Source organism: Rhipicephalus sanguineus, chromosome 1 (genome assembly GCF_013339695.2).
Source record: "Rhipicephalus sanguineus isolate Rsan-2018 chromosome 1, BIME_Rsan_1.4, whole genome shotgun sequence".
In the NCBI taxonomy this organism is placed as follows: Eukaryota; Metazoa; Arthropoda; class Arachnida; order Ixodida; family Ixodidae; genus Rhipicephalus; species Rhipicephalus sanguineus.
Window position 1 is genome coordinate 49,353,255 of NC_051176.1, and position 22,827 is coordinate 49,376,081.

A 22,827-nucleotide genomic window follows, 5' to 3' on the forward strand; every position below is an offset into this window, starting at 1 on the left:
ACCCTAGACGAAGGCAACAAAAGGAGCACACCTTTTCTCTCTCAAGAGGAACTTTAATGTCCAAAATGGATATCTGAAAGGCGTTCACTCTGTACAATCTAGTGCAGAATGCGCGCAGGCGCTGACTGGAGCCCCACGAACGCACACAGTCAAGCCAGCGCGTATCTAGTTGATGATGATGACAACGAGTAAATAACTACTGGCACGAACAGTGGTCGTGAAAAGAACAATACTGATACTACAAGCTAATAATTATTATAAGAACGATGTATCTACTGCAGGGGTCTGCATTGAATACATTGGGGGATTGTACGGGGATCTGATGAGTGGACCGTGCACAATGAAAAAGCGGTGTCAAGAGAAGACGGATGAGACGTGCGTTTGCGCTTTAGGCGGCGACGAAGAATAACCAAGAACGAGAACAGGCAGCGCAAGAAATAAATGAAAGGGGAAAAATTCCGGAATATCCCACTCATTGTGGGAATCGGTTTCTTGCAAATCAACCAGTGAGGAGCTGCCTATGCAGCATTTTTGGCTTTTAGTTGAGACATTTTCTGTACAGGGTGGCCAGTTTTCCTACAACAATTTGTCCACCGTTTTCAAGAGATCAGCTGTTACATCATCCTCACCAGCTTTTTTTGACTATTTGCATTCCCTCCAATGCTTTCCTTACTTCCTCTGTGATTACTGGCTGGATGTATAATACATCAGTACTACTGCCATTATCGTCCTGGTTGTCCAGGCTACTGTACAGATGTCTGTAGAACTCCTCAGCTACCTCAACTATCTTATCCCTATTGGTCGTGACATTGCCTTCATTCTATCTCAGTATATATATCTGATTTTCTGCCCGTGCCCATTTTTCTCTTCACCGCTTTTCGGCTTCGTCCACTCTTCAGAGCATGTTTAATTCTATCTGTATTATGCCTTTTTATGTCGGACACTTTACGCCTGTTGATTAGCTTTGAAAGCTCTACCAGTTCTATTCTGTCAGGTTAGATGCTTTCATGCTTTGCTTTTTTATAATGACGTCTATAGTCTCCTGGGAGAGCTCACCAGTGTCTTGTCTGACGACCGTGCCTCCGACTTCTGTTGCACGCTGTGTAGTTATACTGGTAAGGTTATCATTCATTCCGTGAATGTTCAGGCAAGCTTCCTGGATTACAGCCGAGTATGGGCTCTGCAGCCAGATCCTGTACTCTGTACTTCGCGTTTGAGTGCTGAATGATTCACTAGTATCACGCAGTTGCCCTTAGAAATTAAAGACCGGATAGAGATCAGTCTTAGTGAGCGCAAGAAACGCAATGAGCCTGCGAGACGAAACCACACTTACCACCGCGCGCCCACGCACGTGTAGATGTGTGAGCAATAGCCTAAAAAAATCTTGGAAAGAAACTAAAGGTTAATGGCATTTCGGGCATCGGCCCAGGGTGGCAGCACTTGCTGGGCACCCTGGGCCGATGCCCGAAATGCCATTAACATTTAGTTTCTTTCCAAGACCGCAAAAAAAGTGAAACTGGCGCAATTTCCAAACATGACAGACGCGGCACCGTAGTACGGTATCGACTATTTGGGGACTTGTTTGCGGAACTCACGCAACACCCGAGTAATTGTAAATGCAATTACACGGGTGTCCTTGCATTTCACCATCATCCAGACGTGGCCAAATAAGGCTGGAACCGAACCCACGTCCTCGAGCTTAGCAGCGCGGTGATTGACGTCCTTAGGGAGATTTTGAACACAGACAGTAGTATCGCACTAAATCGATTCTAAAGCGGGGGATTGACCGAGGGCTCGTTTCTAATGGAACCAACAGAATGAAGCTAAGGAGGGTATAGGGGACTATAATTGTGTGTTTTAACTGTCGTATAGTAATTATGAAGTAAAACGAAATGAATGAAAGTGAGTGAGAAATATACTTGCCGCAGCTAGGGATGGAACCTACAGCCTTCGGATGACGCGTCACAACTCTGACAGCTTCGGCCACGTGCGTCACTAAGATTGACAAGTGGAATATAAACCCTTGGTCACTACAAAAAGCTTGGAAAGTGGAGGTTGGGAAAACGTGTAAGGTGTGAAGACGCTTGCAATAGAGTGTTGTAAATGAAAACCTACCTGGCCTGCTGGCACAGGGTGTTCAGGATGGCGCGCCAGCAGGCCGGTCACCTCGTGCCACACGTACAGCAAGTCTGCGTTTTTTTACAGAAAAGAGCAGTTGTCAAGCTTGTGAACACCAAGGCACTTGTTGGTCAGCACTGAAATATATACCCCTCAGAGTGCAGCCAAACGACAGAGCAAAACGTTTAGTGGTAGAATGTCTGCTTACGGCTGCAATGCCGTTGACTTGTTTTTACCAGCAAAAAGCCCGTGTTTTGTGATTTGAGTAAAAAGTGTGGTTCCAATAGTCACCAGAAGATATTTTCGTTGACAAGCACATTGCGAATTTAAAAAAAAATTGTAATAGTATTATGTAGCTGGCTGAGACATACTAGTTTAAGGAATAAAACGACGGACACAAGAAAGAAGACGAAGACAAGCGCTTTCGTTGTGTTCGTCGTTTCATTCCTTGTGCTATTATATCACAGCCAGTTATGCCTAGTATGCCTCAGCCAACTAGCCCAATATTTAATCCTTTTAGAGTATTACGTAGCTCTAAGCAAACAGTTTTCAAACTTCTCGAGCTTTTCCTTACTAGCGGGTACTTGACTACCAACAACTGACGACCGTCTAGAGAAGGACAACTGGCGCACCAATCCGCTTTTTTCACGATGCCACAGCGCACGCGCTATTCCCCTAACGGTAGAGTCGCGAAACGCCTCTTGATCTTGAAGGCTTTCGCTCTGGGGATACCAGTTGTCCCGGCCCCTACAAAAATCCTACCAAAAACGGCAGAGGGACAGGAAAACGTAAATGGTGGATCCCACGAAGTCTGTTTTGCTAGTTTTCTTTAAGCCATGCATACGTCCACCCAAGTGATTTTCCCATTTATGGACATGTCTTTTCAGCACGGCTTATTATTTCTGACTTGACACAAAACGGTCAAGCTCTGGCATGTTTGCATTTTGCATTTCACTGTCAGGACTGATAGAATAGTAAATCTATCTGGGATTTTTCAATCTGATGCTACACTACTGCGTCCAAGCCGCATAAGCAAGCATGTGAGTGTTCCTCGTCAGGGTTTCAACGTTTCAATTAAAAACCGCGAATGATGGCCACTTATGTTTTCTATGGCTTCATAAGGTTGTTCCTAACAAAGCGGGCGCCTCGAACCATTCCCCTTCTTTAGTTTACCTTATTTTAAGAAGTTAGATATGACCTCGTACTCGTAGGGTGCCGCTCTTGCAGCATAGCAAAGCGACGGTGACTGGGCATAATTGGCGAGGACAGCTAATCTAGATGATGACCACGATTGTTGCTATTGTAAAGCGAGGGGCTACTGGAAATACATAATAAACTTTACGTATTTGTATGCGGTTACTTACATGTATATGCCGCTGCATCCTGAAAGGTCTGCGTATCATACTTCGAGTTTCAATAATCCCTTTCGTCAACTCCAATAAAATATTCACAACGCTTAATCAGTTACCAAACCGGACCATTTTATGATGCAATAAAAGTTAATGTTATTTTATAACATACAGGACTTCGCCATATACATTTGAAAATTCATTCTGCGCGTGTCACAAATTCTGGCACCAAGCAACACTGGCTGTGCAAACCACACAGTGTGTTAGAATTACCTACAAGGAAAATTGGTGCGGGACGCTGTTGTCCAACGACAATTCTTCGACACAATCAGCGAAGTGGCACCGTTCTCGAAGAGCATCAACATCTTAAAAGTGTTTAGTCTACCATAGTGGTTCAATCAAGCTGTTTGAAGTTTGAGTTCCAGCCGTGCCGAGTGTCCGCGAAATTGGCGAAGCGGGTGAGGGCAAAGCGAAGAGAGTGGGAAAGCATAGCAGAGCAGAGCAAGGCATTGCTAAGAGAGGGAGAGGAGCAGCCGAGCAGGGCCGCCTTTCAGTCCTCTCGGGTTGGGTTCGGGTTGGGCGGGTAAAGAAGGATTGAGCTGGCATGCCCATACCATGTGGCAGGTGTCAGCCATCTCACAATACTGGCAGAGATCGGAAAAGGAAGAGTCAAATTGTTTGAGCACTGCCAGGCACAGTAGCGTATTAGTGAATAGCCGGAGAATTCTCTCGTCCGCCTTCTTGAACCCTTGCAGGACGCAGGAAAGCGGTGGTGGGAGTCCCAATTATGGTTTTTTACATATTTAAAAGTGAGGAGAGGAGAGTTTTCTTCTGAATGAGAAGGGTCATCGGTGGGCGAGGCATGGGCCCGGGGAATGAGTGCGCGGGCGGCAACGTGCGCTGCCTTTTTGCCTGCCAGGCCCTAATCGCCGGTAGTCCAGATTAGTGAGCGGGGAGAGGGGTAATGTACCCGCGGACAGGGTCGAATAATATTTCTCGAGTGAGTCTCTCCCGAGTGAGTGAGCAGTTCGTTGAAATTAAAACGAGTGTATCTAGAATGCTGAATGTTAGTTCTGGTGTGCGGCAGGGCAATGTGTTGGGGCCACTATTCTTTATTTATTCTTTATTCTTTATTCATACATAACCCCGCTTTGCCCGGAGGCGTTACAGCAGGGGGGTTAGAAACATGAAAAAAAAACACATATTCATTTTTACTGCACACTTGCTCAGACATAAAACCATTCCACTCGTTAATGGTTTTCACAAAAAATGAATTGGCGTACAGGTTCGTCCTGGCCCGGTATGGCCTTATTTTGTGTATATGATCCATACGTTCAGATATGTAATCTGGCTGTTTTAGGTAAGTGTGTCTCTCAATTCGTGTTTTATTATGAAATATCTGATATAACAACTTCAAACGTAGTTTTTTACGTCGTGATGAAAGTGACTCCCAGTTTAATTCTTTTTTCATGGCGGTGGAACTGTGATTTCTTCCATACCGACTCAGGACAAACCTGGCTGCTCTGTTTTGAATTTTTTCTAATTTATTAATCAAGCCTACTTGTGACGGGTCCCAAAGAGTACAAGCATATTCTAAAATTGGTCGAATACAGGTGAGGTAAGCCGTGTTCCTAAGCTGATAATCTGCACATCTCAAGTTCCTTTGGATATAGTTCAAAGCCACCGCAGCCTTAGCAACCACATAATCCACATGTGCATTCCAGGAACAATCGTGCGACAATAATACACCCAAATATTTGTACCTAATTTCCATCTAAAATGTTTCCCCTTAAATAATAGTTAGCATTAATTATTTTTTTCTTCTTTGAAAAACACATATGGACGCACTTGTTAGTGTTTAAATTCATTTGCCACTTAAGACACCATTGATAAATACGTTCAAGGTCAGCCTGTTAGTTCCTTATATATTATTCCTTATATATGTAAATGATTTAGTGCAAGCAATCCCACAGCTTTGCCCCCCCCCCCTCCCCCCTTGGTGGGGAACCCTGCGCACGGCTATGTTTAGGGATCACTCTTTTTCGTGATATGTCGTGGCGGGCACACATTTCGCCCTTCAGCTTTTCGGAACTGCGCTTTTTTTAAAAAAAAAAGGAATGTTAAACGTCAAGCGTATAATGCTATTATTAGACCTCACGAAAGCTCATAACACCCCCCCCCCTTGTTCGCTTGCGAGACAATTTTGATGAAGCCCTTGAACACCATTTGTCGTGTTGAATATTGCATTACTTGTCGTGCGAGTGTTGTTCTAAAGTATGTGTGCTGCTTTTTTTTTTTTTAATATCGTACTAGCGAAACTGACGTATTGCATGTAGTGCCGGTATTGTTATAAATTATTTCTGTGCTGTTCCTTCTTTGTAAACACTCCTGGCCTGAAGTATTGTGAAATAAAAAAATAAAACAAACATGGGTAGTGGATATCCTAATTCTAGTTGGCATTAAGCCTGGGCCGGAAACGTAATGCGTAGGATAGGCAACCATGCGTTAGAGGAAAGGAATGGTTGCGAACGAATGGGAAATTCAGGCGAGGGCAGCAGCGAGATAGATGTAGAAGAAATTCTAAAATGCAACAAGCTCGCACTAGGTATGGTAAATAGGAGATCGTGAGGAGAGGCCTTCGTTCTGCAGTGCAGATAAAATTGGCTGACAATGATGGTCGCGGATAGATGTGAACAAAAAACGACGCTTTTTTTCTCCTCTGTCGTTAACGATGCCGGAGTATTCAATTCGCGCTTTAGCTCGCCTTGAAGGGCGTCCTCTCAACACTACCAACTGTTCAGCATTATGCATTGGTTTATGAAAACGCCCTTTATGCTTCACTAAACAGAAGAATCACTTTATGTTCGCTGCCTTACACGGCTGTTTTCTGGCGAAACACTGACAGACTCCACCACATGGTCTCACCCCTTCATGGAGGAAACTCTAGTGCAAAGCTAAGGGCAATTCTCTGTCCCCATGTTACCGCTTACTTTTCGCCGCCCTCTTTAGAAGGAGCTGTCACTATAATAAGAACAGCATCTCGAGTCCCCCTCGTTTGTGGCCCCCTGACCAAGCCTGGGCTGCGCAGGCTGTGTGCCAGCTGAGACCAACGTCCCTACAAATATTCCAGGCGATCATTCTCAAACCCAGGAACGTGTATTTTTAATAAACTTCCTCTAAGTAAGATGATGATGATATCTGTTGCCATCCCCTTTGGCGGCGCCATGTAGCGAACTAGCTCGTTCACGCCAGAGGCCCTTGACGAGAACTCATGTCAGTTTTTCGCCATACACCATGCGCTGACGTGAGGTTAGACATCGTATACGTTAAATGCCGCATTCAGCTACACTTTTTTTTGAGCAATTAGTTGAATTTTGTAACGCTGTCCACGCAACAATGAAAGCGGTAGTGTGAAGCAACCGGCACTGTACAAAGTGAGAGTACGCTGACGACCGACACCAAGTGAACTGGCCAATGGCAGTTTTCTGAACTTACCTGTGACTCGCCAAAAGAGCAAACGCAATTGGATGGGGCAAAATGTAGGCTTGGTCCCCGTATCCGTATTCCGGCGCAGTGTTCACCTTGCAGTCCTGCAACACCCGATTCGTTCAGGTTGAGTTGCTGAGAGACCCTTGTATCCTTGTATGAACACTTTGCCCAAGTTTCACTTTCAGTTACCCTGCATCCCGTGTTCAGCGGCTTTCACAAGTAGTGCTTGGTCGCGATACCTGCGCGTTCTTTCACGCATGTACTTCTCGCGCTGCAAATAATTTGTGACAGAGCTAGTGACAGATATTTGTAATAACTATGAAAAGCGGCATATGGTTGAGCACACATCGTTACAAATGAAATCTTGCAAAATACTAATACGCTGTATCATCAGTCTATGCGCGAAACATCTGAAGCCCCCTAGCATGCGTCTGTATGCTGCACAATATCGAGACACGCGCTTGTTAAAATCTTTCACAGTGATCATGTCCGACTGCATAAAACATGCGCGCGCAATCGTTCGGCACGATCGCCCACTTTCTGTTATTGCAACATTTCCACTGTATTCGACGCTTCTAAACACAATGAATGCGTCACGCGAATAGCCATCTGCATTCTAGATTTATTTACGCGAGTTACAGGGATTACGGTTGAAAGTATACAGTTGACACACGTATGAAATACAAAGCGTTCCACTATAAAGCAATCCTGTATTAATACCCGGGGTTTCACGTGCCAAAACCACGATATGCTTATGAGGCAAGGCGTAGTCGAAGGTTCCGGAAATTTAGACCATCTGGTGTTCTTTAACGTGCACCTGAATGTTAGTACATGGACCTCTAGCAATTCGCCTCCCTCAAAATTCCACCTCCGCGGCTGGGATAAAACCCGCGTATTTCCGGTCAGCAGCAGAGCACCGTACAACCACTGTACCACCGCGACAGCCCGCTGGACGCAAGTTCACCCACCAAATTGTTAAATGTGTGAGCTATGTAACCTGCTATGCTACCATGATGACAGCATTCGGATAGCGAAAGGAGTAACACACTGAATCTGCCTTGAACGAAAGAAGAGAATTTTAAGGGCTCGTTTCTTTTGTTTGATAAAACCTTAATGAGAACCAACAGACAATGAAGCCAAGGAAGGTATAGGGGACGTTAATTGTACTGTTTTAACTGTACTGTAGTAATTATATAAACGTGAAGAAAGTGAAGTGGATCAAAAGACAACATGCTGCCGGCAGGGACCGAACGTGCAACCTTGGGATAACGCGCCCGATGCTCTACCAATTGAGCTACGGAGGCGGTTGTCCCCTCGTCCACTTTATCGGGTATTTATGTGCACGCAGACCTGGAAGCGTTAGCGCCACTCGCAGCCACGACGGCGAGTATGGAACTTGCGTTTCTCAATGTTCGCATTTCCTAGGTGAGGTTCATTTATGCCTGAGCAATGTGCGGTACAATCCTTACAGCAATCAATTCAATTCTTGGTCACTACAAAGGGCTTGAAAAGCGAGGTGGGAAAGTTGCGAGGAAGTTACTAATAGTAGACTGCTGTAAATGAAAACCTACCTGGCCTGGTGGCACCATGTGTCGAGGGTCGCATACGGGTAGGCGAGGCCTTCACCAAGCTGTTGGTCGGATAGCGCCCCCGATTGCAGTAGGAAAAGCAGTACGGACAGGTGGCCCAACTGCAGGCCCGTCACTTCATGCCAAATTCACAGCAACTGCGTTTTTTTACAGGAAACAGCCGTGGTCAAGCTTGTCAAACAATACCAAGGCACTGGACGGTCAACACTGAAAGATATGCCCTTAAGAGAGCAGCGAAACAAGGGACAAAGGGCGTAGTGAATGAATGCCTACATAAACGCGTTGCAATAGTTAAAATATATTTTCGCTGAAAACCACATTAGGTATCAAAAATTGTTAACAGTATAATGCACCTCTCAGAAAGCAGTCCTACACTTTCTCTCAAGCTTTTCCTTGCTAGCGGGTACTAGGCTGCCAACATTTTACGACCGCAACAGTCGAGCCACAATCGGCTGGCACAGCAATGGTACTACCGCGCCGAGTATGAGCTACAATATGCGAGCGTGTGGCCGAGCGCCCTGCAAGGTTGTACAGTGGCGCCGATCATGGCATATTTTCGAGTTATCGGGAGAGAGTTTGTCAGTGCCTGCGAGTGCGCATCGCCTCCATATGCTTTCACGCACGCCCTCGTTTTGCCCTGCGGTCATAGCAGCTACGAAAATGGTAACTTCGGTGGTGAAAGCGAGCAAATGGGGGCAATGCGCGCTCGCAGGGACAGCCAAACTCTATCTCGATAACTCGAAAATATGCCATGAACAGCGCCACTGTACAACCTTGCAAAGCACTCGGCCACGCGCTCGCGTGATGTAGCTCATACTGAGCGCGATAGTAGGTCTGTTTTCCCAGTTTCATGTCATGTATATATTCGCCGAATTAACTCTTCCCATTTGTAGAATGTTCAGCACAGCCTATTCTGCCTTGGCACGAAACGGGCAAGGACTGGCAGTTCACAGTAAGGAATAAGAGAATAGTAAAACATAGATTTTCAGTCTGATGCAAGGCACTACTGCGCCCAAGCACCATGAGCAAGCATGTAAATGTTCCTTGATAAGGCTTGTCCAATGCAATTTGTTTCCTTAATATCACAATGACAACCCTTCTACTTTGATATTTTTATGGGTGCACAAGGTTGTGCCTAAGAGAGAAGTGGGCCCCTCGACGCAGTCTCTTTTAGCCTACCTTATTTTAAGCTAGGTTATATATGTCTTCGCGCTCGTACGTTCGCGCTGTTCTGGTGTTGCAGTTTTTTTTGTTTTTTGAAGCGACGGTGACTGGGCATGTTTGGCGGTGACTGGGCAAGCTAATCTAGATGGTGTAAAGCGAGCGACTACTGCAAATACACAATTACACTTTACGTATAAGTATGAGGTTATTTACAGATATATTTCGCTTTACCCTGAAATGCCGGGGCATCTTTCTGTATTAAAAACCCATTTTCTTAACTCCAATATAAAATGTTGACAACTATTGAGCAGTTACCAAACCTGCGTATTTTATGATCCACTAAAAATTAATGATTGCATAACCTAAAGGCTTTCGCCATGTACATTTGAAAATTCAATCTTCGCGAGTCGCAAATTCTGCAACTAAGCAACACTGGCCGTCGCACCTATAGTGCCTTAAAATCACCCATAAGGAAAATTGGTACTGGATGCTTTTCTAGTATAATGAAAATACTTCGACGTGGTGGCCGAATCGGCAACGTTCTCGGTGAGCGTCAACTTCTTGAGACGCCTAAACACGATACTGACCACGTATCCTGCCGTGAGTATTGACTTGCACTTGGTGCTTCAATGCACCAGTCAAGGGCATATTTATGATGTGTTTATGCGATGTCTGCTTAATACGATTACTTCTATGAGTGAGTGCTAGACGAAATCCTGTCCTGGCTCCGCATAAACGCAACCCAGCCTCGGGACCGCGCGCACGCGATCAAATCATGCAGAGCCTATCTACTAAGCCGGCCGCTATACGACTCCGTGCGCAAGCTCTGAATAAGCGCTCGCACCTAAATTATCGTACTTGACAATAGAAGCAGTGGGAACTCACCTTTTCTTTTTCCTTTTCTCAAGAGGCCTTTAATTGACCCGGATAGGTACCTGAAAAAGCGTTCGGTTGCTCTGAGCCTATAGTATAGACAGCATGGGTATGAAGTTAATACAGTGTAATACAGGGGGTGATTTTATGGGTAACTGCGATTAGTGAAGCATGCATAATCGACGCATACTGAACAAGTTGTGTAAAGGTAAGAAAAAAGACAAAAGCTGAGTATGCGTGAGGGCTTTAGGAGACGACGAAGAAGAATCAAGCACGAGAAAACGCGGCGCAAGTTATGAGTGAAAGGGGGAAACAATGTTGAGATTCCACCTTAGCCAACAAAGTGCCTTCGCAGCTTCTCTGTATTGCCTTTCTATTCATACTGGAAACAATGATATTTAGAAGTAGCTTAGTGGATTGCAAGAACATATGGTGGCTATCACGTGAGCACTGTTGACTGACGATCACTTCACATTTCCATTCATCACTTGGAAGTAAAAATATCTCCGCAGTGCCCTATGGGAGCGAAAAGCAACGAGTGATACCACAGTGTACGCGTGAGCGCATAAACCGCACTCCAGGGGAGCTATTTTAGCGCGACAGCGTTAAACGGCTCCGTTCGCAGGAATTCCGGTGTCGGCGTCGGAGTCATTGGTCGTGACCGAAATATCATCTCTTCCGTGACTAAAAAATTGAGGAAGATGCACATAAAATAAATAGCAAAAAATATTCAGTTCGAGTAAGAATCGAACGCATGCCATCTGCGTGGCAAGCAGGTGTTCTACCAAAGAGCCACGATATTGCTTGAAATAGCTTGGACAAAAACACTATATGAATGTCATGTAGTGGAAGGAGTCTCCTTAACGCATGTAATATTGCGTGGCAGAAGCGTACGATTTCGCGAAGCCTCAAAATATGTGAATTGCGCATTAAAGGCCTACCCAGTACAAAGCGTTCAGACATATTTAATCATCAGCTGCAAAAGCATGAACAAAGCGAGCAGCTGCGTAGGTTCGCGTGTTGCCTTACGCACGCGTAGTGGGCCCTTCGACGATTCGCTACAGAAAGAATTATGGTGTAGTGGGCACTTAACAGCTGCATTTGCAGTAGGCATTCTAGGATAGTTTGAAGCAGCCAATGTTAAGGGTACAGTCGTTCGTTTCCTGACGGCACGGTTGAGGCATGCTCCGAAAACCGAAGCCAGAGAAGGCGATGCCCACGGTCGGCATTACGCTATCGCGTTCTGCTCTTGAAGGCGAAGCTCAAGCGTCCTCCAAATTTTTGTACGCGTTCTGCGATAGAACGGAAGGAACGAAACGTAACAAAAGGACGACATGGAGCCGCACGGGATTGCTCGAGGCTCGTCTGACGGTGAGACGTGGGAATAGCAACCGGAAACGGCAGTGCTGTCAATCATTTTTGCAAGAAAGGGGCACAGAACGGACGGAGGCACCGTTCCGTCCGATAGAACGGATATATCTGTCTCCGGACGACTTGGACTGAACCAAAACGTAAGCGCTAGGGTCGGGGAATCGAATTAGCCTGCTTTGTGTTTGGCTTACTCCAATCCCGCGCCAATAGTTTGCGAAATCACAACCAGCCCCCCACCACGGACTGTGGATGGATGGATGGATGGATGCTATGAGCATCCCCTTTATAACGGGGCCGTTTTTTGTCGAGCGTGGTGGCATGTGCGCCACCACACTCTACAAAAAGCACTTCTTTTTAAGTTGGTCCAATGCCTTGTCAACTTCGATTAAATCGATGTTACCATAGAAAAGAAAAAACATTCACAGCCCAGCTCCCTGCCCCTTACGGCAGAGGCCCTTCTATGGCCACCAATACTTTAACAGTCTCTTACTTATTTCTATTGCGAAATTGTTCAGCTTACCATGGTTGTCCCTAAAACGCATTGTTTTGCGTAGGCTCGTTCCCAAACATGCACCTGGGTGGATATCTCCACGTTCAATCAGAACATGCTCCTTCGTTTCCTTAGCTTCCTCACAGCATATACTGAATAGCGCTTTATAACTACGCGTTCTAAGGCACGTGGATGCATTCATGGATGCTATGAGCGTCCCCTTTATAACAGGGCGGTGACAAGTGTGCCACCAGGCTCGAAAAAAAAAATCTTTCCTTTTTTTTGTGGCCTAATGCCTCTACTTCGATAAAATATATCTTACTACAGGAAAAAAAGAAAACAGAAATTGTCAACCCAGTTCTCTGCCCTTTACGGCAGACTGTCCTTATTTTTTTCCAATATTTATTTTTTGTCCTTTCTCTTTAATTTTCTGCCACCAATACTCTAACAGTTTCTTATTTCAATCGCGGGTGTGTTCAGCTTTCCACTGTTGTCCCTAAAACCCAAGGCTTCATGTAGGCTCGTGCCCAAACGTACACCTGGGTCGATATCTCCACATTAAATCTGAACAGGCTCCGCCGTTTCCTTATCCTCTCCGCAGCATGTGCATTGTTCTTTAGTGAATCTCGCGTTATAAGTACGCGTTCTAAGGCAACCCGACCTCGCTTCAAACAGTAAAGCGCTTGCCCTTCAATTATCTTCAAATGCTTCCTCCTTATTTCATTTTTGCCCTTTCGGTAGTTAAAGCCGGTTTTTTCTCCAAAGCTGCCGCCCAGGAAATCCTCTCCGCCTCTCTGAGTTTTCGCTTAACGCTCTTTGTTGACATATTACTTACACTACCAGCCGTATATTTACTAGTGAGCCTCCTAGTTCTTTTTCTCCACTGTGTGTCCACGCTCTTCCTATACAAATAACGGAACACCTTCTCTGCCCATTTACTCTCCTTCATATTCCTTAGCCTTTCTTCGAACCTTATTTTGCTCTGAGCCTCCCTCGCCTCAAAACCTGCCCATCCCATATCGCCCTTTACAGCCTCATTTGTCGTCTTCCCGTGAGCACCCAACGCGAGGCGTCCCACAGTCCTTTGATTTATATCCATTCCCGATTGCACCTCTGCCCTCATGCACACCAGTGGGGCCCCGGAACCATTACACCTTTCTGCAGACCTCGAAGCACCTCGTACCTATTGTATCCCTACAACGTTCTGTGCTTCATGATTGCAGCATTCCTCTGTCCTTTTGCTGCCGCGGCTCTTTTGGTGGTGTCGCAAGTTGACGTCTCGTGAACTTGCGACACCACCTAGCGCCCAATGAACACAAATTGTTAATGTCACCGCGCTCTTGAATTTCGACCTTCGAAAAACAATACCTGCTAATATTGATGTTCAGTTATTACACTGTATTTCTTCACGCCTTGAAAACATTTCTGATTTCCATCAGCTCGCTTATTGGCTGTTCCCTCTTGTCCTCTCGTGACGTTTCGTTCCGTTCTATCACATAACGCGTACAAAATGGCTCCTTAGAACCAATGTCGTACACATGCTGCCTTGTTATCTTTAAGGCCTCGTTAAAGCTCGCACGTTTCTTTACACGTTCTGTATTTAATTGAAATGCGTAACAACGTACAGTATCATAAAATTAGCTCCTGATCCCACACAGCAATGAAAGCGTCAGTACGAAACAACCGGCACGATACAGTAAAGCTCTCATTTGGGCTAGTTGGTGCACAGGTGAACACATAGTGTAGGGTTGCGCGAAAGAACACGGACAAAGGGAAGTGGACAGGACGGGCGCAAAACTTCAACTGAATAAACTGAAGGCGTTAAAAAGTTTGAATCAACATCTGCCTGACGCGTGCTTAAAAACCGAATAAATATAAGAATCAAGAAGAGCGGAAAACTAAGAGCAACAAAAATTTGAAACCTTATCTAAGGTCCACCGCGCAGACGCCAACCTGCAAACATGTGGCGATAGTGATATGTGGGTAGAGTATGATCAGTAACATGCGCTGAAGTATCAAACAAGAAAATAAAAACAAATGAACGTCTGATTATATAAAACCATCTAAAAATTGCTGCTCCTTCGGGAGCAATGTCAGTGAAGGCATGCTAACGCAATTGTCACTTCGCGCAATGAAGAAGGCCTCTATTAATTCCCTTTCCATCTTGTCATTAGACTTGTACAGTATTCGGGTCTCCTTTAGTTTCGGCGAACAACCACATCTCCTACAGCGTAAATCGAGATGGCCTCCGGTGTGGGAGCGCACAGCTAGACTGTGCTCTCGCGCCCTCTCATTGAAGCAGCGTCCCGTCTGTCCAATGTAGCGCTGGGCACAGGACAGGGGGATTTCGTATACCACACCTGTTACGCACTCTACAGCGGGATCAACATGCCGCTTACTACACGGCACGCGCAAACCTTTGTGCATCATGGAACATACTTTTGCCATCTTGCACGGAGCCGAAAAAACCGTTTTTACCCCATAACGGTTGGCTACCTTTTTCATATTATGCGACACGCGATGTATGTAGGGCATTACGTGCACTCGTCTATTTTCACTCGCATTCTCGTTACGTTTACTACTGCCCTTCTTGCTCTGTAGCAGCAGCCGTTCACAAGAGCTTAAAATCACAGTTGAAGGGTATCCCGCCTTGACAAAGCGTGCCTCCTGGAGCGCTAAGCTTTCTTTTATCTTATGGTGGCATGATTTTTCCCGAGCGGACCGACAACACAAGGACACAATTGCTCTTTTTGTTATCTTAGAATGGGCACTTTCATACGACAGTAAGACCTTGGTAGTTCTTGGTGTGTACATCCAACACACGTGGTTGCTAGTAAAGAATAGACGCAGGTCTAGGAATTGTAGGCTGTCATTAGCCGGCTTCTCGTGCGTAAATGTCAGACCATCGGAAGCCAGCCGGAACTCAGCTATAATAGCTGAAACCTTGCTTTCAAAAACATTATCGCTCTGGGCGGTGACGAGCACTAAATAATCGTCGACATATCTTAGTATTCTAACTCTTCCTTGCGATGACACAGAAGCACCAAGTCTGCGGTCAACAGAGGCAAGATAAATGTCACTGAGCACCGGTGCAACCAAAGACCCTATACAAATATATACAAATTCCTCTCTTTTGAACATAGTAATTACTGTCATGACGTATGGCGGTGGAGTCAGTCTGAGGCATGCAGAGTCGGCGTGTTGTTGTGTGGTTCAGTGTACGAACTCTGCGCAGCGCAGAGAGATTCCCACATTGCCGCGCTGCTATCGGAATACGTGTCGGCGCCGCAAAGAGGGGACGCGGAAGGCCCCGCTCTGGGAAAGAAAGGCGACTCTGTGGTGACGCCGTCAAAGCGCAGGGCCGCCAAAGCCGCCTCCTTGCTTGTAACAAAAGGGAGGAGATACGAGATGAACGGGAAGAGCGTCGCGCCAGTGGGACGAAGCGACGCACGGCCGCCTGGTTTCAGTTATTGTTTGGCATCCGCATGCGCCCCTATGAGCGTTTACCTGCGCTGCCGTTCGGAGAACTTACCGCTAACAGGGAGCACGTGTCGGCGCCGCAAAAGGCGAAAGCGAGGAATTGGTCTTGCGACCGCTTGGCCGGATGCGACCGGGGGATGTCTTTGCTGAACAATCGCCGTCTGGTCGTAATAACGGCACTCGGAGCGTTCAGGTGAAGCGGCCCCCAGCTGCATGTAAGCGCTGCTTTGTGGCGGTTTCTTGAAAGAGACGTTGGTGCACGGGCAGGTTGAGCCCGAGCCGAGCTTTCGGCGCTGGCGGACGTCAGGGGCATGCTCAGGCTATAACGTAGGGGAGAGTGAGGTGACACGTGTTGCGCAGTGAACCTATCCCCTCGCGTGTTGTAGATTGTGTCGTACGTTAGACCAATGCCGTGTCTGTCATGAAAGTGTTTGTGCCATTGGTTGTGGTGATGCCAACCCCCAAGTGTGATTGGTTTGTTGAGGGACTCCTTGTCTAACTGAAGGTTGAAAAGAGGCTGTTTTGAATGTGAGAAGAGAGCGGAGGTTCGGGCTTGGACCCGGGCAGACTCCTGAGCGTGGCAATAAAGCGTCGCCTCACTGGACAACGGCTCTTCCTTCGCGCTGCCACCGTGCACTCGAGTCATCGAGGGGCGCCGATTCGAACCTCAAACACCCTCCCTGCTTAGCTAGTGTTGAAGCTAGCGTAGGATAGTAGGGAATGGAAATTAACTGGCGCAGTCGACCCTAGGATCGGAGAGCCCGCAGCGAGGAAGGTGCTGAAGCCCGGCGAAGCTGTCAAGACGCTCGCTGCTATTGGGACGTGCTGGTGAGCTGCCTGAAGCAGTACTGACATTCCGAGCCTGCCGGTCAACTTTGGAGCCAGGAGTTGAGCGACACGTGAGCGCTGGGTGTCAGCGAACAAGGGCGAAGCCGAACGACTTCGTTGAGCGACTGACGAGGCGCTGCGGTGTCCTGCATCGGGAGGAGAGCGGCAAGAGACGTCGACGTGAGGGACTGACGCAACGGCGAGGGTGGTCCGGTGGAGCACCGTGAGCATCGAGCGACTTCGTAACGACAAGCGTCAGAGACGGGACTGACGCAGCTGCAACTGACAACGACGGCGGGCGACGCATCACGGCAAGGTGAGGCTCGCTTTGTGCTCTCTCGGGGCCCTTTTTACTGAATGCACTTGCGTTCAGGCACACTCTGGGAGATGTCGGATTCAGAGGGAAATGTTATGGAAGGTAACAGTGTAAATGGATCGGATCGCACGCGCGAGTTGATACTTGAGATAGAAGCATTAAAGCTCAAGCTTGAGCTGGAGAAGATGAGGTCGTCGCGTGCCTCTTCAGAGGAGCCGGAAATCCGGAACCGGCATACCGGTATTGGATGGTACGCGAAAGAGCTGAAAGCAGTTCTTGCGCCAATGCCCCAAATGAGCCAATGATCCCCGCCTGGTTCAAGAATGTGGACGCTCTTTTTGCGGCGTTGAGCATACCTGAGGAAGTGCAGGGCACTGTTATATTGCAATTCTTAAGTGACAAGATGCGGACATTCGTTGCCAATCAATCGGAGGCTGGGGTAATGGCGTACCCAGATCTAAAATCTAAAGTTTTAAAGGAACTGCGGATGACTCCAAGTGAGTACCGCCGAATGTTTCTAGAAATTAAAAGAGAGGCACATGAGTATTGGAGCCAAGTGACAGCACGCCTGGAGACAATGTTCACGTACTACCTCAGAAGTAGAGAGGTGCAGTCATTTGAGAGCCTTCAGGAATTGCTGATAGCTGATAGGCTGAAGCAGTTAATGTCAAGTGATCTCCGCTCACTGGTCACTCAGCAGGAAGTAAAGGGCTGGTTGAAGCCCAAGCATATAGCGGAGTTAGCCGCAAATTTTGAAGAAAGCCTGTGGACGAAACCACACTTACCGCCGCGCGCCCACGCAGATGTGTGAGCGATAGCCTAAAAAAATGTTGGAAGGAAACTAAAGGATAATGGCACTTCGGGCATCCGCGCCGGGTGGCAGCACTCCCTGGGCACAAAAAAAAAGCTTGAAAACTGGCAATTTCCAAACATGCACACGCGGCACCGTACATGTATGGTATCGACCATTTGGGGACTTGTTTGCGGAACTCGCGCAACACCCGAGTACTTGTAAATGCAATTACGCGGGTGTCCTTGCATTTCACCATCATCCAGACGTGGCCAAATAAGGCTGGGAACCGAACGCACGTCCTCGAGCTTAGCAGGGCGGTGACTTACGTCCTTAGCTTCCAAGGTGGGAGAATTTGAACACGGACAGTAGTATCGCACTAAATCGATTCTAAGGCGGGGGATTGACCGAGGGCTCGTTTCTAATGGAACCAACAGAATGAAGCTAAGGAGAGTATAGGGGACTATAATTGTATGTTTTAACTGTCGTATAGTAAGTAAAAGGAAATGAATTACAGTGAGTGAGAAATCAGCTGGCCGCGGCTAGGGATCGAACCTACCGCCTTCGGATGACCCGTCCCATACTCTACCAATTGAACGCGGCTGTCGCTTTCCCATTAATTTATCTATTAGGTATGTCAGTGTAATCCCCGGAGTGTTAGCCAGAGCTGTTCGCAGCCAATACGGCGAACGATGTGCGGCAGAACTTCGACAGCTTCGGCTACATGCGTCACTAAGAATGGCATGTGGAATATAAACGCTTGGTCACTACAAAAAGCTTGGAAAGTGGAGGTTCTGAAAACGTGTTAAGTGTGAAGACGTTTGCAATAGAGTTGTAAATGAAAACCTACCTGGCCTGCTGGCACAGGGTGTTCAGGATGGTATCCCGCCAGCAGGCCGGTCGCCTCGTGCCACACGTACAGCAAATCTGCGTTTTTTTACAGAAAACAGCAGTTGTCAAGCTTGTGAACACCAAGGCACTGGCTGGTCAGCACTGCAAATATATACCCCTCAGAGTGCATCCAAACGACAGAGCAAAACGTGTAGTGGTAGAATGCCTACTTAGGGCTACAATGCCGTTGATTTGTTTTTACCAGCAAAGAGCCTGTGTTTTGTGACTTGAATAAAAAGTGTGGTTCCAATAGTCACCAGAAGATATTTTCGTTGACAAGCACATTGTGAATTTAAAAAAATTGTAACCGTATTATGTACCTGGCTGAGACATACCTGCGCAAGGAATAAAACGATGCCACAGCGCACGCGCCCTTCAGCTAGCGGTAAAGTCGCGAAACGCCTCTTGATCTCGCAGGCTTTAGTCCTGGCGATACCAGTTGTACCGGCCCCTACAAAAACCCTACCAAAACGGCAGAGGGCAGCACAGGTAAACGTAAAAGGTGGGTTCCACGAAGTCTGTTTTGCTAGCTTTCTTTAAAGTCATGCATACGTCCACCCAATAGGTTTTCCTATTTATGGACATGTCTTTTCAGCACGGCCTTTTATTTCTGAATTGAGACGAAACGGGCAAGCTCTGGCACGTTTGCGCTTTGCATTTCACACTAAGGACCAATAGAATGGTAAATCTATCTGGGCTTTTTCAATCTGATGCTGAAGCAAGCATGTATATGTTCCTCATCAGGCTTTCAACATTTCAATTAAAAACTACGAATGATGGCCACTTATGTTTTCTATGGCTTCATAAGGTTGTGCCTAACAAAGCGGGCCCCTCGAACCATTACCCTTCTTTAGTTTACCTTATTTTAAGAAGTTAGATATGACCTCGTACTCGTACGCTGCGGTTTTTGCAGCATAGCAAAGCGACAGTGACTGGGCATAATTAGCCAGCTAATCTAGAAGAAGACCAAGATTGTTGCTGTTGTAAAGCGAGTGGCTACTGGAAATACATAATTAAACGTTACGTATTAGTGTACGGTTATTAACATGTATATGGCGCTGCACCCTGAAAGGTCTGCGTATCATAAGAACTTCCGACTTTCAATAACCCCCTACGTCAACTCCAATAAAAAATATTCACAACGCTTGATCAGTTACCAAACCTGACCATATTATGATGCCGCAAATGTAAACGTTATTTTATTACAGGATTCCGCCATGTACATTTGAAAATGCATTCTGCCTCTGGCACCAAGCAACACTGGCTGTCACACCCACACAGGGTCTTAGAATTACCTACAAAGAAAATTGGTGCGGGACGCTGTCGTACGACGAAAATTATTCGACACAATCAGCGAAGTGGCACCGTTCTCGGAGAGCATCAACACGTTAAAAGTATTTAGTCTACCCTAGTGGTTCAATCAAGCTGTTTGAAGTTTGAGTTCCAGCCAATGCCGAGTGTCCGCGAAATTGGCGAAGCGGGTGAGGGCAAAGCGAAGAGAGTGGGAAAGCATAGCAGAGCAGAGCAAGGCATTGCTAAGAGAGGGAGAGGAGCAGCCGAGCAGGGCCGCCTTTCAGTCCTCTCGGGTTGGGTTGGGTTGAGAGGGGGGGAATATGGATTGAGCTGTCATGTCCATACCATGTGCCAGGTGTCAGCCATCTCACAATACTGGCAGAGATCGGAAAAGGAAGAGTCAAATTGTTTGAGCACTGCCAGGCACAGTAGCGTATTAGTGAATAGCCGGAGAGTTCTCTCGTCCGCCATTTTGAACCCTTGCAGGACGCAGGAAAGCGGTGGTAGGAGTCCCAATAATGGGTTGTTACATATTTAAAAGTGAGGAGAGGAGAGTTTTCTTCTGAATAAGAAGGGTCACCGGTGGGCGAGGCAGGGGCCCGGGGAATGAGTCCGCGGGCGGCAACGTGCGCTGCCTCTTTGCCTGCCAGGCCCTGATGGCCGGTAGTCCAGATTTGTACGGGGAAGGGGTAACGTACGGGGAGAGGGGTAACGTAATTTTCTCGCGGACAGGGTGAGTCTCTCTCGAATAAATTTCTCGAGTGAGCCTCTCTCGTTCGTTGAAATCAAAACGTGTTCTAGAGCAGTTCAATGTAGTTCTGGTGTGCGAAGGCAAAACGAGTGTGTTGGGGCCATATTATTCCTTCTTTGTAAATGCTCAATGCAAGCAATCCCTGTTCTGGTTTTAAGCTTTTTGCGGACAGGCAAATGATTGTGTTGTGTTTAAAAACCACTAACCTGCTTCCTTCTTATTAAATGAAGACCATTCTAGTACAGCAAACTCCCTGACGCAACATCGGTGTCTTTTAAGCTTTTTGCGGACATGATTGTGTTGTTTTAAAAACATAACCTGCTCTGAAACCATAATCTATTCAGCTCATAAATATACTCTACGGAAAACTAATGCTGTGTGTTTACGCAGCATATCAATGGGACATTCCCCCATTCAATCAGTAACACAGTATAAGTATTTAGGGACAAAGGCGTGCGCAGAGGGGGGCGCTATAACCTATAACACGGAGGGAGGGGGCGCAAAATAATGCCCCTACACTTGGCTGGGGATGGGCCGCTGCCCCCCCCCCCCCCCCCCCCTTGGTGGGGAACCTATCACGCCTGGTTCCCCCATTCAATCAGGGATCACTCTTTCTAGTTATAAGTATTTAGGGACAAGGCGTGCGCAGAGGGGGCGCTTAACGGCCATAGGAGGGAGGGGGCAATTGAGCAAAATTGCCCCATACGGAACTGCGATTTTTAAAAAAAGTGGGGGGCCGCTGCGAAAAATTGCAAGGCCCCCCCCCCCGCCCTGGTGGGGAACTTGGCGAATGTTAAACGCCTCAAGTTTAGTAAAATGCTATTATTAGACTAAAAAGAGTATGCATCCGTTGTATGACGTCCATACACTAATATCTATATATATATCTATATATTATATAAATAATTATATATATATAGGCGGGGCACACATACAAAAGCCCATTTGCAATTGAGCTTTTCGGAAACTGCCATTTTTTTACTCAAAAAAGGAAGCTTACAAAGGAACTGCGAATGTTAAACCCCCCCCCCACCCCCACTGTCAAGCGTGTGCGAAATGAGCGACAATATTGATTAGCCCTTGAACACACCATTTGTCGTGTTGAAAAAGAGGTATTGTATCCGTGGTAAACTTATATTACTTGGTGCAATATTATTATATATGATATATATATATATAATCTATAATGTGCTGTTTTTCATTTCTTTGTTATATATATATATAATACAAAAGATTAGATTCTAGCGAAACTAAAACTCATGAAAGCTCACAACATCCCCCCCCCCCCCCCACTGCATGTAGTGCGGGCATTGTTACAATATTGATGAAGCCCTTTTTGTGCTGTTCTCCTTTCTTTGTAACACACATTTGTCGTGTTGAATATTGCATCATTGAAACTTATATTACTTGTCGTGCGAGTGTGGTGTAAATTATGTGTGCGTTTTTCATTTCTTTGTTAAATATCGTACTAGCGAACGACGTATTGCATGTAGTGCCGGTATTGTTATAATTATTTCTGTGCTGTTCTCCTTTCTTTGTAATTCCACTCCTGGCCTGCAGTATTGTGAAATAAATAAAATAACCACGGGTAGTGGATATTCTAGGCTGGCATTAAGCCTGGGCCGGAAACTTAATGTGTAGGATAGGCAACCATGCTTTAGAGAAAGGAATGGTTGTCAACGAACGGGAAACCCAGCCGAGGGCAGCAGCGAGATAGATGGAGTAGAAGTTCGCAGAGATAAAATGCAACAGGCTCGCACTACTAGGTATGGTAAATAGGAGATCATGAGGAGAGGCCTTCGTCCTGCAGTGGAGATAAAATGGGCTGATAATGATGGTGGCAGATAGATATGAACAAAAAACCACGCTTTTCTCTTCTGTAGTTAACGATGCCGGAGTTTTCAATTCGCGCTTTAGCTCGTCTTAAAGGGTGTCCTCTTACCACTACCATCTGTTCCGCATCATGAATTGATCTATGAAAACGCCCTTTATGCTTCACTAACAGAAGAATCCCTATATGCTCGCTGCCTTACAG

At 46.5% G+C, this 22,827-nt stretch overlaps 2 long non-coding RNA genes across 3 annotated transcripts in view; one reads left to right on the forward strand and one right to left on the reverse strand.

Moving 5' to 3' along the window:
- Positions 1-22,827, forward strand: part of LOC119391089 (uncharacterized) — a 303,791-nt gene that overhangs the window by 244,346 nt on the left and 36,618 nt on the right. The gene's annotated exons all lie outside the window — the stretch shown is intronic.
- LOC119391036 (uncharacterized) overlaps positions 1-22,827 on the reverse strand; it is a 42,309-nt gene that overhangs the window by 18,825 nt on the left and 657 nt on the right. Inside the window, exons 2-6 of one of the 2 annotated variants that reach the window (XR_007415563.1) lie at positions 18,708-18,784; positions 10,595-10,644; positions 8,528-8,682; positions 6,963-7,057; positions 2,116-2,189 (exon numbers count right to left, since the gene is read on the reverse strand). This is a non-coding gene — a long non-coding RNA (uncharacterized LOC119391036). The remainder of the gene's footprint in view (positions 1-2,115; positions 2,190-6,962; positions 7,058-8,527; positions 8,683-10,594; positions 10,645-18,707; positions 18,785-22,827) is intronic. The other variant, XR_007415562.1, reaches the window with a different exon arrangement.